General features: G+C 37.8%; 1 pseudogene; it reads right to left on the reverse strand.

Annotated features, from left to right (window-relative positions):
* Positions 1-11,737: 11,737 nt before the first annotated feature.
* LOC107534399 (large ribosomal subunit protein uL6 pseudogene) lies at positions 11,738-12,315 on the reverse strand (annotated as a pseudogene).
* Positions 12,316-13,325: the final 1,010 nt, after the last annotated feature.

A 13,325-nucleotide genomic window follows, 5' to 3' on the forward strand; every position in this document is an offset into this window, starting at 1 on the left:
CCATCAAATTACACACAGTATTTTAATATATGGGCATGTTTGAATTTTTCTGGAGAGTTTATAGCTTCTAGCATATTTTAAAATGTGTCCATAAAGCCATAAAGGAGAATGACTCTGGCTTACATACCCCTCTATGCTTTTTCCTGCCTGTCCAAGTCCTATCCATTTCCAAAATCAAAGCTCATTGTTCATGAACCTTCTTTAACTAGGCTCCCATCTCAGCAGGTCAATGAAAAAAAATCCCAGCTGTATTAAGTGCCCCCAAAAGAGAGTTACTTGGTGTGTTAGGGCCATGGAGCAGCTGCCATGTGGTCATGGGGTCAGGAGAGGCTTCCTAAAGAAGTGGTGCTGGAGTTGAGGCCTGGAGGAAGGGCAGCAGGGAATGAGGCAGAGGGAGAGTGAAGAGTAGATGCTTAATGCATATTTTAAACTAATGAATAAAGTTGATTTGGTTATAGATTCTCAGATATTCCTCGTGATAGTGGTCACTTCAAAGCACTGAAGACTATGTCTAGCAAGAGAATCTTACCTAGAATCCTCTGAGTGGATTCTGCCTACTTAGGGTAATATCTCGCTCTGAAATAAGGACTCATTTTTTGTGACTGTTTTCTTTTAAGTCTAGCTTCTTTTCAGTAAATGTCCAGGCCCCATTCCTGAGATTCAGAATTATTTAAGTGGGTGAGGCCTAGGCATTGGCACTTTTCAAAAGCTTCCCAAGTGATTTTAATGAGAAGCCAATGTGGGGAACTAGCTTGTCCATTTACTACTACCCAGTGATCTGAGCATGTTGCTTAATCCACCGGAGCCTCAGTTTCTTTTCTTTTTTTATTGAATTTATTGGGGTGACATTGGTTAATAAAATTATATAGATTTCAGGTGTAAAGTTCTATAATACATCACATGATTATTGTATTGTGTTCACCACCCCAAGTCAGATCTCCTTCCATCACCATTTATCCCTCCTATACCCTCTCTTGCATCCCCCAACCCCTCTTTCCCTTTGGTAATCACCATGCTGTTTTTGTTTTTTGCTTAATCCATTCACCTTAGCCTCAGTTTCTTCATCTGCTAAATGGGAACAGCAATACCCCTCTTGTGGTTGAAGGGATTATCTGCTACATTGCCTAGCAGATAGTAGATGCGTGTGTAATCAATGCTATTTTATTACACGTAGCAATAGTAAGTATTATGATTCTTAATATCAATTATCTTTATTATTCTTACTTGCAGTAAGAGAATTTAAGAACCTTATTATTGCCTAATTTATTTTATCCAATGTCTCAAAATATTCTCTTTATGTATAGGTTTCTGCCTTAGAAGGATATATCACTTATTTAATACAGTAAATGCTGGCAACTGAATCTAAACTATCTCTAGCTACTGTTTAGTCCATATTTTTTCATAGGATTTACAAGCACTGGGCACATTGTCTGTTTATTAGTTTAATTGTTGATCAATTATTTTCCCGTATCAGAATACATGCTCTAAGGAAAATGGCTGTATAGCTCTTAGAATGTTACTGCTACACAGTAAATTGTTCAATAAGTTAGTGTCAAATAAATGAATGGATGAAAATAAAAAAGAAGACACAATACATGAATGAATGAATAATGCAAGGGTTTAATATAAATACCATAGGTAAGCAAAGGTAAATTTGATGGCTCCTTCCCCTAAGAATCTTGAATCTAGCCGCAGACACATGAGAAGGTTGGGAGAAAGATAACTGTCAGCTAGAGGTTCAGAGACTGCTTCATGGAGAAGGCGTCTTTGTCCTTAGATTCGGAGGGCGTGGGAGCTGTGGATTTGAGTGGGTGAAGGGCATTCCAGGTGGAGGGACAGCAGGTATGAAGCCAGGCAAGGAAGACTGGATGGATGCTCACAGGCAGCAAATGAAACATGACTTTTTTTGAGTAATGTCACCTCACCTCTATGCTCATGGCCACCTTCATCCCCACTTGAAGCGTACTTTGTTCTTACTGCAGGCTCATCTGAATTGTCACTTTTCCATTGAAGCTTTTCAAGACCTCCTTACACTCCCTGAGGTTTACCTGATATGAATTTTTATTGTTTTCCCTTTCATTTGGGGCTCACAGAATCTGTTTTACTGCTGCTTATTCTCCTATTGTGTGTCCTATGAAAATAGACAGCTGATGAGCTCTTTGAGGGGCAGGGGACAGGGACTTCTCCCTGTGAATTCCAGCTGTGTATATTTGCATATAATCATTACTCAGTAGATACTGGTTGGTTGACATACTTAGGAAAATAACTTAAAAAAAAACCTTGCAAGAAATATTTATTTTCAACCTCTGTGCAGAACTACTGCCTTAACTTCCATTAAGTGAAAGTTTGGGTGGGCCTTGAAGAGCGAGTCCCTTTAGAAATAGAATATTTTAGAGCTAAGATGTGTCACTTGTGCAGGGGTTTATTTAATGGATCATGAAATTGAAGGCCAAAGAACTTGATACCTTCCCATCATCCTGGAGCTAGAGACTCATGGTGATATTTTGGGTTTGAAAGCTTGAAAAGGATTGTAAGACTTGATGCTTTACATTAGCCCAGGGAAACCTCCTACTGGGAAGCCAAAACACAAAGCCTCCAAGAGGCTCCTGAGTATGAAGAATGTACTCACAGACCCTCTAAATAATAAATATTACTGAGACTCGCCTTCTGGCTAATAGAGGGCTATTTTTGGAACTTGGAGCTGGAAAAAAGTTTTGATCAGGGATCTGAGTCATTCCCTGTTATTCTGGTTAATTACCACAACCCTGCTTGAGGGAAACTATTGCTAAATAATAAAAATAGATAAGGCCCAGGAAGGAAAGTGGGTAACTATTATGAAACTTGAAGTCATTTTAGGAAGATAAATTATATGAAAAGGAAAATCTCACAGAAAAGAAAATTAAGAAAAAATGAAAATACTATGATTTTTTTTAAAGCCTATGCTTAGAAGTAAATAAAAAACAAAACATAATATCCTTGTTTGTAATTCAAACATTTACTTCAGTTCTAATAGATTATTATTAAATTTCTATTTGAAGGTTTTTAAAAATTGCTCCATCATGACCCTTTCAAGCAGAAGAGGCCAATCTTACTCAGTAGAATCAAGGCAACAAAAACTCAGACCTGTGGATTCTCTTCCGCAGAGTAATATTATTTATAATGGCAGTAGTTATGGATCAACCAATTGAACCTTCAGAGTGAACAAAGAGCAGTTCAAATGATTCTTAAAAGTTGTAGATCTGTGAATAATGGTTAATTTAGTCACAGGCAGTCTGCTGAGCGGTAACAGTAACTTAACCGTAGACTCCCACTAACACCTGAATTTTCTCCCTTCTTCTGTTGCCTTTTTTCTTACCTTTTTGCACTCTAGCTGTTCTTTCGCTTTACTTCTGTCTTCTACCTCTAACTTTATCTGCACTTTTGTGTGAATTTTTCTTTATTTTTCCTCTCTACTTTTTTCCTTACTGTTTTTGGTGTTGTTTTCATCTCCCCTCTGATTCTCTCCCCCCTTCCTCCTTCCTTCCTCTTTTGCTGTTTCTACTTGAAAAGTAAATGGCCATAATAATATATATTTAGATATCAATTATTATTCATTTAATGGGGTATGGTTTTTCATACCTTGAAATTTAAAATCAGTCCTTATGTATGCTTCTGAGTTTTGGCCTCTTGAATTTGTTGACTCCTTGCTTTATGCCCCTCACAGCACTTTGTGAGCATGTATCACACCAGGGCTGCAGGTGGTGGAGCTAAGGAGATACACACTTCATTTTTCCTGGCCTTGAACTACCCTTCGGCTACTGAGAGAACCAGGCTTATAAGGAGATATTATAATGCAGGAATATCAAGTACTGTCATTCCAATAGGAGCCCCACTTGGGCTGTGGGAGAGAATGAAGAATTAACTCTGCTTGAGGGCGGTGAGGAAAGTTCCCTAGAAAAGAATGTACTTGAGGGGAGCCTTAAAACAAGGACAGGGGCGCAGGTGGAAAAGAGAAGAGCGTTTGGGGTTTTACTTCTATTTAACCCTTAACTAATTCTTCTCTGTAGTTGTTAGTGGCTTCAATGAAAACGTGTTCCGAGTGATAGGCACCTAAACCCCTCAGAGCCTGTTCAGATTGCACCTTGTGGGGGAGAAGACATTCAGATCATTCTGTGAGGAAGAAGGGTTTTGGAGAGTTCTGTTTTGGGTTCCATGGCAGCTGCAGGGCATCATGAGGACACAGAAAATTATCACAACTTCCACTAAAGATGAATTTCCCAAATGGTTTCAGAGAGATGTGAATAGTTGAAAAATAGAATTCAACGGTAAAATAGCTCAGGAAATAGTGAGGTTAAAAAAATGTTATAAGCGGTGTTCAGGGCTCTTCTAATATACTAATATTCACCAAAACATTTTCAAAGGGGCTACATCAAGAAGCATTTTCTAAACTGATTTGACCTTGGGTACCCTTGCCCCTCAACACACACACACACACACACACACACATGCACGCACACACGCACGCACACTGGTTTGGAATTGAGCATTCCTGACACAAAAGCCCATGGTGTTTCCTCTAAACCAAGTCACTAGCACTTTTCTAACCATAGCAGTTATATGTCTTTCCTCCCCACTTCCTTTCCAGAGCCACTGCTCTAGGAAAATACTAGTAGCTCTTTGAGCTGTGTGACTGCCTACCTGCCTGCCCACAGCCCAGAGAAGAGAGAATGGAGCCCGGCCTGGCGTGGCTCCTTCCAGGGGCTCACCCCTGAGCACTAGCCACTTGTGAGTTGTGTAGCCCTAAGCAAGCCTCATCACTTCTCTGAGCTGCTGCTTCCTTCCTCCACACTTCATCCACGGTGGTTAAGGGGATGCAGGTGTTGCCACCAAACCTTGGAGATTGTACCTTTGCCAAGGATATTTGGATTTGGTTAGGGAGCTAGAAAATAGGTCTTTCAGAGACAAAAGAAGAAATCTTTTAGAGGTAGATTTTTTTAAGTATTTTGTCACACAGGAAGAAGCTGATTTAGAAATAAATGGGTTAATACTTAGGGGGACCCAAGTTCCTGTAAATCAATACCGCAGTCTGTTTTATCTATTGAGCCTTTGTGTGAAATTTGGTTTCCCAGACTTTGCCTTAGAAAGGGATGCTCAGGGTGGACTAGAGAGTAAAACAAGGGCAAAGAAACCCAATTAGTACTCACCCTTCAGAGAAAGGCTATTTGGAGGGTTAATCTTGGGTCTTAAAAAGTTGGCAGCTTTTTTCCTAGAAAAGTACATTTAGTGATGTTCACAGAATTCATCCAATGCTGCTTGAATTGTTTGGAGCTCTAAACATTTAAGCAATGTTTGGGAAGGTGATAGGATTAAAATGTTTGTGGGTAAACCTACAGCTGTACTTTTTTTCTCCCCCTCAACTCCTAAGGACAGTCTCCTGAGTAAAAATGGAAGTAGAGGAACTAACCAACCAAAGGAAGACCTTTGGCTTTGTGGGGGAAAAATACAGACCTTTTAAATTATGTAATACAATTTATATAACTAAATTTTTTGTGTATGGCACCTATGACCTTCATTGCATTATGTCTCAGCAAGATAAGCTATTGGAAAAATAACTCAGTGAGGAGTGAATGTTTCTAAGAATTCTTAATTGCAAAGAAGCACACTGGTCTTTGCTTTGAGGAGAAGGGTTAATGGGAGATTGTTCTGTGTTTTCTTAAGTCTTAAAAGTCAATCTGTGTGTATTTGTCAGAGCCTCCTAGTTATATAGGGGTCAGCCTGCAAACCCCTGGTTAGGTCTAGCTTTGGAAAATGGAAAGCCCAGAGTCAGGACCAAGGAGTTGGAGTTGAAGTAAGATAAAAACGAAAGAAAATAAATGCAAGTGGTATGCTGGTTTCTACTCTTTGTCACTCTCTGAAATATCTATAGTTACAGAGAGCAAGGAATTCTTGAGAATTCCCAGACGTTAAAGAGTTTGTTCACAAGATATCATTTAAAGCATGAAAGAAAGAGGTTCCATTAATTTTCTTCAGTTTTGTACTCTACAACTTACCTTCAAAGCTTCTACGTTTCTTGGTTACCATGATCACATCCTGATTGTGACCAGGCCAATAGAACTCAAATGTGTTCCCCTGAAAAACATGAATAAGGTACTTGGTTTCCTGAGAACTCTGTGTGTATAATGGGGGTAGGTGAGGAGAGAGGAGTAGTATTTGGGGGACATTGCCTATTCAGGGAGGGACTATTGAAGGTGTGTGTGCTGTAATGACTTTAAGTCTTCATGGAAGCATCCCTAATGCCCTTAGTGACACAGGAAGACAAGGGATATTTCCAAGGCCACCAGCCCAGCAGTTACAGAGACATTCCTGGGTTGGTGGGAAGCCCAGCCTCCCTTTCAACTGTCCCAAGCTTCTTCAGTTTCTAACCACAGATCCTCACATCTACACAGCTCTAGTTGGGTGGTAAAAAGTGTAAGGAGCTTCTTGGGGACTGGATGCTGAATTTCTTCTTTTGTTACCTTAGTGGCATTGGAAGTAGTGTCCAAAATGGGGTGCAGGAACTATACAGATCTGAAATGAACACTTCCATGTGGTAGAAGACCAGCTACACAGGGTTCAATCAAGAGGGAACTGAAGCACTCTGGTGATACATGATATTTTAAGTCGAGGGCACAAATTGCTGTTGGTAAACTTCGATGTGTTATATAAGCATCCAGCTTTCTATTAAGATGGTGTAGGGCAATTCTATCAAAATGTAAGACAAGAAGACCAGTTTTAGTCATTTGATTATTGCTAAGATGGGAAAGAAAACTGTTCATGTTGACTACTGATAAGAAAGAGTGCCATCTAGAGGCCCTGCCTAGAATTCCAGTTCCTTCTCAAGAATCGTCTTTCAATGTGACCTTGAGCTGCAACACTCTGTAATTGTGGTGTTCATGATTGATAATAAGAGAAAGGGAGCAGTAGGCACAGCCATATGGTGACAGAGCCAGGTATTATGAGGACTAAACTGTGTCAACACAGAGCGACAGTCCAGACCTTATTAATTCCTAAATAATGCCCTTTGTCTGTCTTTGCAGGGATGCTTCTAGTCAGTTGAGAGTTTTTATACTCTGATGGTTTGCTTCTAGGCTTTAGACTTTTAAGTTTATTTTTTTTCTTAACAGAATTAAAATGCTCAGAAATTATAAATCTTCTTTTCTTTTGTGTTAGGAAAAGTAAATTGTTGAGATGATACATGTTTTTAAAAAGCCCTAGAGGGAGAAATTGTAGAAAATAAAGAATAGCATGGGAACTCCAAAACCATCTCTAATTTTGCTTGAAATACCTGATTGTATTAATGTATAGGCCATGTTCCTGAGGATTGCTCCCCCAACCCCATCTTGAGTCATACTATTCAATAATATCAAGCAAAGTATTTTCCAACTTAGCACTGATGTTCACTCTCTAATCTGCAGGCCCACAATGAGCCATAGATTTTGATAAGTGATCAAAAAGAGATTTGAAGTCAACACAATATATAATTATCATGCTACAAATATATAATAGGGTTTTCTTAGAAAACCAAAGAACTTATGGGTAATGATTCCACCATGATCGCGGTAATGTGATGGGAAAGAACACTGGAGATTAGTGATCAAGGTGAAAGTCACCCCCAAAGAAATAAGTGAAGTTGGCAACAGACCATGGAGCTTAGAGTCCTTGACTAAGAAACTACTTCTAAAATAAATTGCTTCTCCTGCAACAGAGAAACAGCCACGCACATGTTTGAGTTTAACATCTATAGCCAGATTTTTCTGTTGTGACTTTCACATAAGAAATTTGGACAAACACCTCTGATCTTTAGAAAAAGTCTGGTTTTACTATAGATGTTTCTGGATTCTACTAAAATAGATGAGCTACAAGGAAACAGTGCTAACTTTAGAATCTTCAGTAATAATATTTTTAGAATTTGTTTAAGATAATCCACACCCCTTGAGATGGTTATTAGTGGTGTTCAGCTTACTAATGACACATAAAAAAATTATGGTGTCATTTGTCTCCAAACTTCAGCAGCCAGTTGTAAAACCACAGAGTTTGTTTGCCTCATTCTTTCAGTTAATTAAAAAGAAGGCTTTTTATAGCCTCAAGTGTAGTGTAATTTATAATAGGCCTTTCTCCCTCCTGTTTTTAATTACCATCTTTGCATGGTGATGTTGGACCTTTTCCCTTTTAAAGTCTACTTATGCATAGTTTCCTGAGACTAGCTCTATGGCTGCAAATAGAAAATAAAGAAGTTTTATGTATTTTAGTCATCTTCAGCTAAGCAGAGTGGAATTGCCTGATTGGGATTTATTTCCCTTCTTTTGTCCCCAATGGTAGGGAAAGTCTTCCTTACCAAACAGTGGTTTTCTTTTCAAAATACTTTATTATGAAAGGTTTAGGAACACTGAAATGAAAGCCCAGATATAAGTTAAAATTCTTCTGTCACTTCAGCTATTATATGGAGAAGGCAGAAAGTTTCAAGGTTTTATAGCTCTGCACAGAGCTCTTGAAATTTCCAATTCATTGAATTAATAAATGAATGAATTTCTTTGTTTATTGATCAATATAATGAGAAGAATTATAACAACATAATGCAGGGGGGATGAAGAAAGAAAAAGCAGAAAGCAAAACATTAGATATTTTGAAACTATAGAATTTCAAATAATTGAACCTCTGGGGTAAATTTCGTGGTGTTAGTTTTGCTCAAAGAGCATTAAACGGGTAAGTGCAATGAGTAGGGGCAGCTACAGCCACAGGTTGTGCCACGTGCTTCCCTGTGAATTTCAAGGTCAGAGACAGAGCTGGGGAAGGCTTTCAGGGAAGATAACAGCACAGTCGGCTCAGGAAGTAGCAATGCAACTTCTAATATTTATATGCTTTCTTCTTTTCTCCTTCCTTTCCTTAAAATGAGGGAGAAACCCAAAATGACAGTGGAATTTGCTCTGAGTTCTCAAAGCTCTCCTAAATAGAACGTATATAAATCTTAAAGTGATAAATGCCTCTGATTAGTTTTTCATTAAAAAATTAGGATAATGTTGTACACCTTGCAAGTTAATCTAAGAAGTAAGCAGAAAGATTACATTTTAATGTAATCAGCACAATGTAGAGATATTATTATTTCCAGTTTAGAGATACAAGAAATTACCCAGAACATTCTACCAAAACCACCACAGTCCACAACATTATGATTTTTCCTTCTATGTACTTTAATATTTTTCACCATTTGTGAAGAAACATTAAAACAAGTTAAATGGTCAGAAGAAGAAAGAAAGAAAGAAAGAAAGAAAGAAAGAAAGAAAGAAAGAAAGAAAGAAAGAAAGAAAGAAAGAAAGAAAGAAGGAAGGAAGGAAGGAAGGAAGGAAGGAAGGAAGGAAGGAAGGAAGGAAGGAAGAAAGGAAAGAAAGAAAGAAAGAAAGAAAGAAAGAAAGAAAGAAAGAAAGAAAGAAAGAAAAGAAAGAAAGAAAGAGAGAGAGAGAAAGGGAGAGAGAGAGAGATGGAAGGAAGGAAGGAAGGAAGGAAGGAAGGAAGGAAGGAAGGAAGGAAGGAAGGAAGGAAGGAAAAAATTACTCAGTAATTCTGAGTAAATTACTCAGAATTAAAAGTCAAATCAACTTTGCCTGCCTGCAAAGACTTTTCTTATTCCTGATTCATGACTGAGATGACAGGTGTGAACAAACCTGGAACGTTTCACTTTCTTCTTTGGGAAGGTAAAATGGAGTTAAGACTTCACCTTGCTTGAGCTTTGCCAATAGACTCACCTATAGATGGGAGAGGCATTGGTCTTTCTCCTTCTAGCAAATCTTCAGGCCACACATGTGCCATGAGGCAGCCTTCACTTCCAAAGGCACCTTCTTGCCTTCAAATAAGAGAGTTCCCTTGATTCTCAACAGTTTTATGAATAAAATTTTTATCTTCATGTTTCTATCATGCTATATTCTGCCATTATGGTACCAGCACACCGTGGTTATCCTAACTCTGTGGTTCTAACATCAAAAAATATATACCTGAAATCTGTCCTATACATAGATTTTAGGAAGATGCACTATGAATTTCAGTCTGTACACACTATTGCAATAAATTCAAAGGCTTGAAGGGAAGAAATTCTGGTAATAGAGTTATTGTCTTACATGAGGTTGCAACATTTTTAACATAAATTTTGGATCAGTTTGCCAATATCTGTAAAAACAAAACAAAACACACAAAAAACCCCACAGCTGGAATTTTGAGAGGAATTGCACTAAATCTATGGATCAACTTGAGGAATATTGTCATCTTAACAATATTTAGTTTTTCCATCCATGCACATTGAATGCCTTTCCATTTATTTAGGTCTCCATTAGTTTCTTTTAGCAATGCTTTGCTGTTTTCAGTATACTAATCTTTCATTTCTTTTGTTTATTTTTCACCTATTTAATTTTTAGATGCCATTGAAAATGAAATTGCGTTCTTAATTTCATTTTTGGATTGTTCATTGATACTGTATAGAAATACAATTGATTTTTGTATGTTGATTTCTTTGAACCTTGTTGAACTCATTTCTTTGTCTTAATTTTTTTTTTATTCCTTAGGATTTTCTCTATATAAGACCATGTCATCTATTAACAGTGATAGTTTTACTCCTTTCTTTCCAACTTGGATGCTCTTTCTTTCTTTCTTTTTTCCTTTCTTTCTTTCTTTCTTTCTTTCTTTCTTTCTTTCTTTCTTTCTTTCTTTCTTTCTTTCTTTCTTTCTTTCTTTCTTTCTTTCTTTCTTTTTTTTGCCTCATTTCCCTGGCTAAACCCTCAAGTATAATGTTGAATATAAGTGGCAAGGGTGGATATGCTGGTCTTCTTCCTAATTTTAGAAGAAAGCATCCAGTCTTTTACCATTAAGTATGATGTTAGCTATGGGATTTTTCAGCAGCCATTTATCAGGTTGAGGACATTTCTATTATACTTTTTTGAGTGTTTTTGTCATGAAATTATAAAAATGAAAAATAGATTTTGTCAAGCTTTTTCTCTGAGTCTACTAAGATGTTCATGATTTTTTTTGTCTTTATTCCTATTACTCTGATGTAATGAATTGATTGATTTTCATATATCAAACCAATCTTACATTTCTAGAATAAATACCATTTGATTATGGTGTATAGCCTCTTTTACATGTTACTGGATTTGATTTTGCTAGCATTTTGTTGAGGATTTTTTGGGGTCTATATTCATAAGGGATATTGTAGCTTACTTTTCCTGTGATGTATTTGTCTGGCTTTAGTATCAGAGTAATATTAACCTCATAGGATCAGTTGAGAAATGTTCTCTTTTATTTTTTGGAAGAGTTTGAATAATATTGTTATTTCTTTAAACTTTTGGCAAAGTTCACCAATAAAACCTTTTGGGCCTGGTGTTTCTTTTTGTGAAGGTTCTTGATTATTAATTCAATCTCATTACCTGTAATAGTCTATTCAGATTTGCTGTTTCTTCCTGAGTCAGGCTGGGTAGTTTGCATCTTTCTAGGAATTTGTATATTCCATCTAGGTTGTCTAATTTGCTGACATACAATTATTTATAGTATTTTTTTGATCATTTTTATTTCTAAAAGTTCAGTAGTTATGTCCACTCTTTCATTCCTCATTTTCATAATCTGAGTCTTCTTCCCCCCCCAAATCAATATGCACTTTTATTGCCTCTTTAAAATGTCACAAATAAATGTGGCAAATTGTTCACCATATTAGTGTTTCTATAGCTGTACAACTTAAATCTCATTCATCAGCCTGCTGAACTGTTCCTTCTTCAGAAACATAGATACCATACAAAAATTTCATGATATCCTTGTTTTTAATTGTTGTGGCCCACGAATCAAAGGAGCTGAATTTGATACAAGTTCAATGTTGTTTTCTTCAAGAATCAACTCATCTTTCTGGGCTTGAGATACCGAACAAACAACACCTGACCTCATCCGAATCCTGTGGATGTATTTTTTGCCCAAGAAATTTCTGACTTCAGCAAGAGATCCATCCTCCTGAATACTGACATTGATGGGGAAGTGAGCATACACAGACCTCATCTTGAAATGGAAGCCCAGTGTAACACCCTTGCTCATGTTTTGTACATGACTGCAGATAGCAAGAACTGTATCCTGTTCCTTCCTACTTCCTCGCCATTTGTCAACCCAGAGCCTCTTGTTTTTCTTTCCAAGGAGACTGAGTTTTACATTGATGTGGTTGAAGTCCCTTCGCAGGGTGCCTCTGGAGCCCTTCACAATAACTGTGTGTCCCTTCAGAGTGATGTCCACATTGTCCAGAATGTTGACAGTCTGATTGCTGAGAATGGTCTTCATCATAGAAGTAAATGTGGCAAAGAGCTCTTCTCTTCTTTTTTTTTTTTTGGTCAGTCTATCCCAAACAGATTTTACAGCCCATGACTGGGTTTCAATCTTCAGTTTGAAAAGCATGACCTTGGGCACACTGAGTAACCTGCCTGGCCCTCTATTTTCCCTGCATAACATGAGGGCCCATTAAGGGCTTTCAAGTTCTAACATTTTAAGATTCTATTGGATTTCATTCCAGAGGATTGTGAGTTTCTTGTTACATTTCCCCCAAGATGGAGTCCTATTTAGGTAACTGGTACATCGGGAGCAGTGATTCCCATAAAGTAATTCCTTGCCAGGAACATCAGCATCACTTGGGAACTAGTTAGAAATGCTAATTTTCTGACGTACTGAATCAGAGCTCTGGGGTGGAGCCCAACAACTTGGGTTTTTTACAAGCCCTCCAGGAGATTCTGATACATGGTGAGTCCTGAGAAACATTGGTCTGGGACAACTATCTTCTCTGAAACAAACAGGCTCCCTATATCTCTCGTCTCCTGATTCGAGTGTTTCTGTTTCCACAACTATTTCTCCCACCCCACTTCCACTTTTTCTTGGGGAAAATAAGTTTTTTACAATATTCTTACCAGTATAATGTAGCAGAGCACTTCAGATAAACTAAAAAGTAATTCCAGTCATTCCTAGCCTAATATGTATGGAGTCTCTGCAGAGAAACCTCAGGGGTTTTGGGGAACAAGTCCAGTATAGAGAAGAATTTTTATGTCTTCCAGTGGGGAAGACCACAGTTTCTCTTCTCTCCAAGCTCTTGCTCATATCTTCTGCCCAAATGGATGCACTGGAATGCTGGGCTGCTTGGTTGCTGTTTTTCATAGGTAACATGACACATGAGTTGTTCCTTTTTTTGTTTTCATAACATTTTAAATTTCTGTCATTTTAAGTCTTGCCAGCATAGGTATTACCCCTTCCTTAGGTCATAAAAAGCCCCTTAAGATATCTATGAGGTGAGCAGGGTCCTCTAG

Source organism: Miniopterus natalensis, chromosome 1 (genome assembly GCF_054644295.1).
Source record: "Miniopterus natalensis isolate mMinNat1 chromosome 1, mMinNat1.hap1, whole genome shotgun sequence".
Lineage (NCBI taxonomy): Eukaryota > Metazoa > Chordata > Mammalia > Chiroptera > Miniopteridae > Miniopterus > Miniopterus natalensis.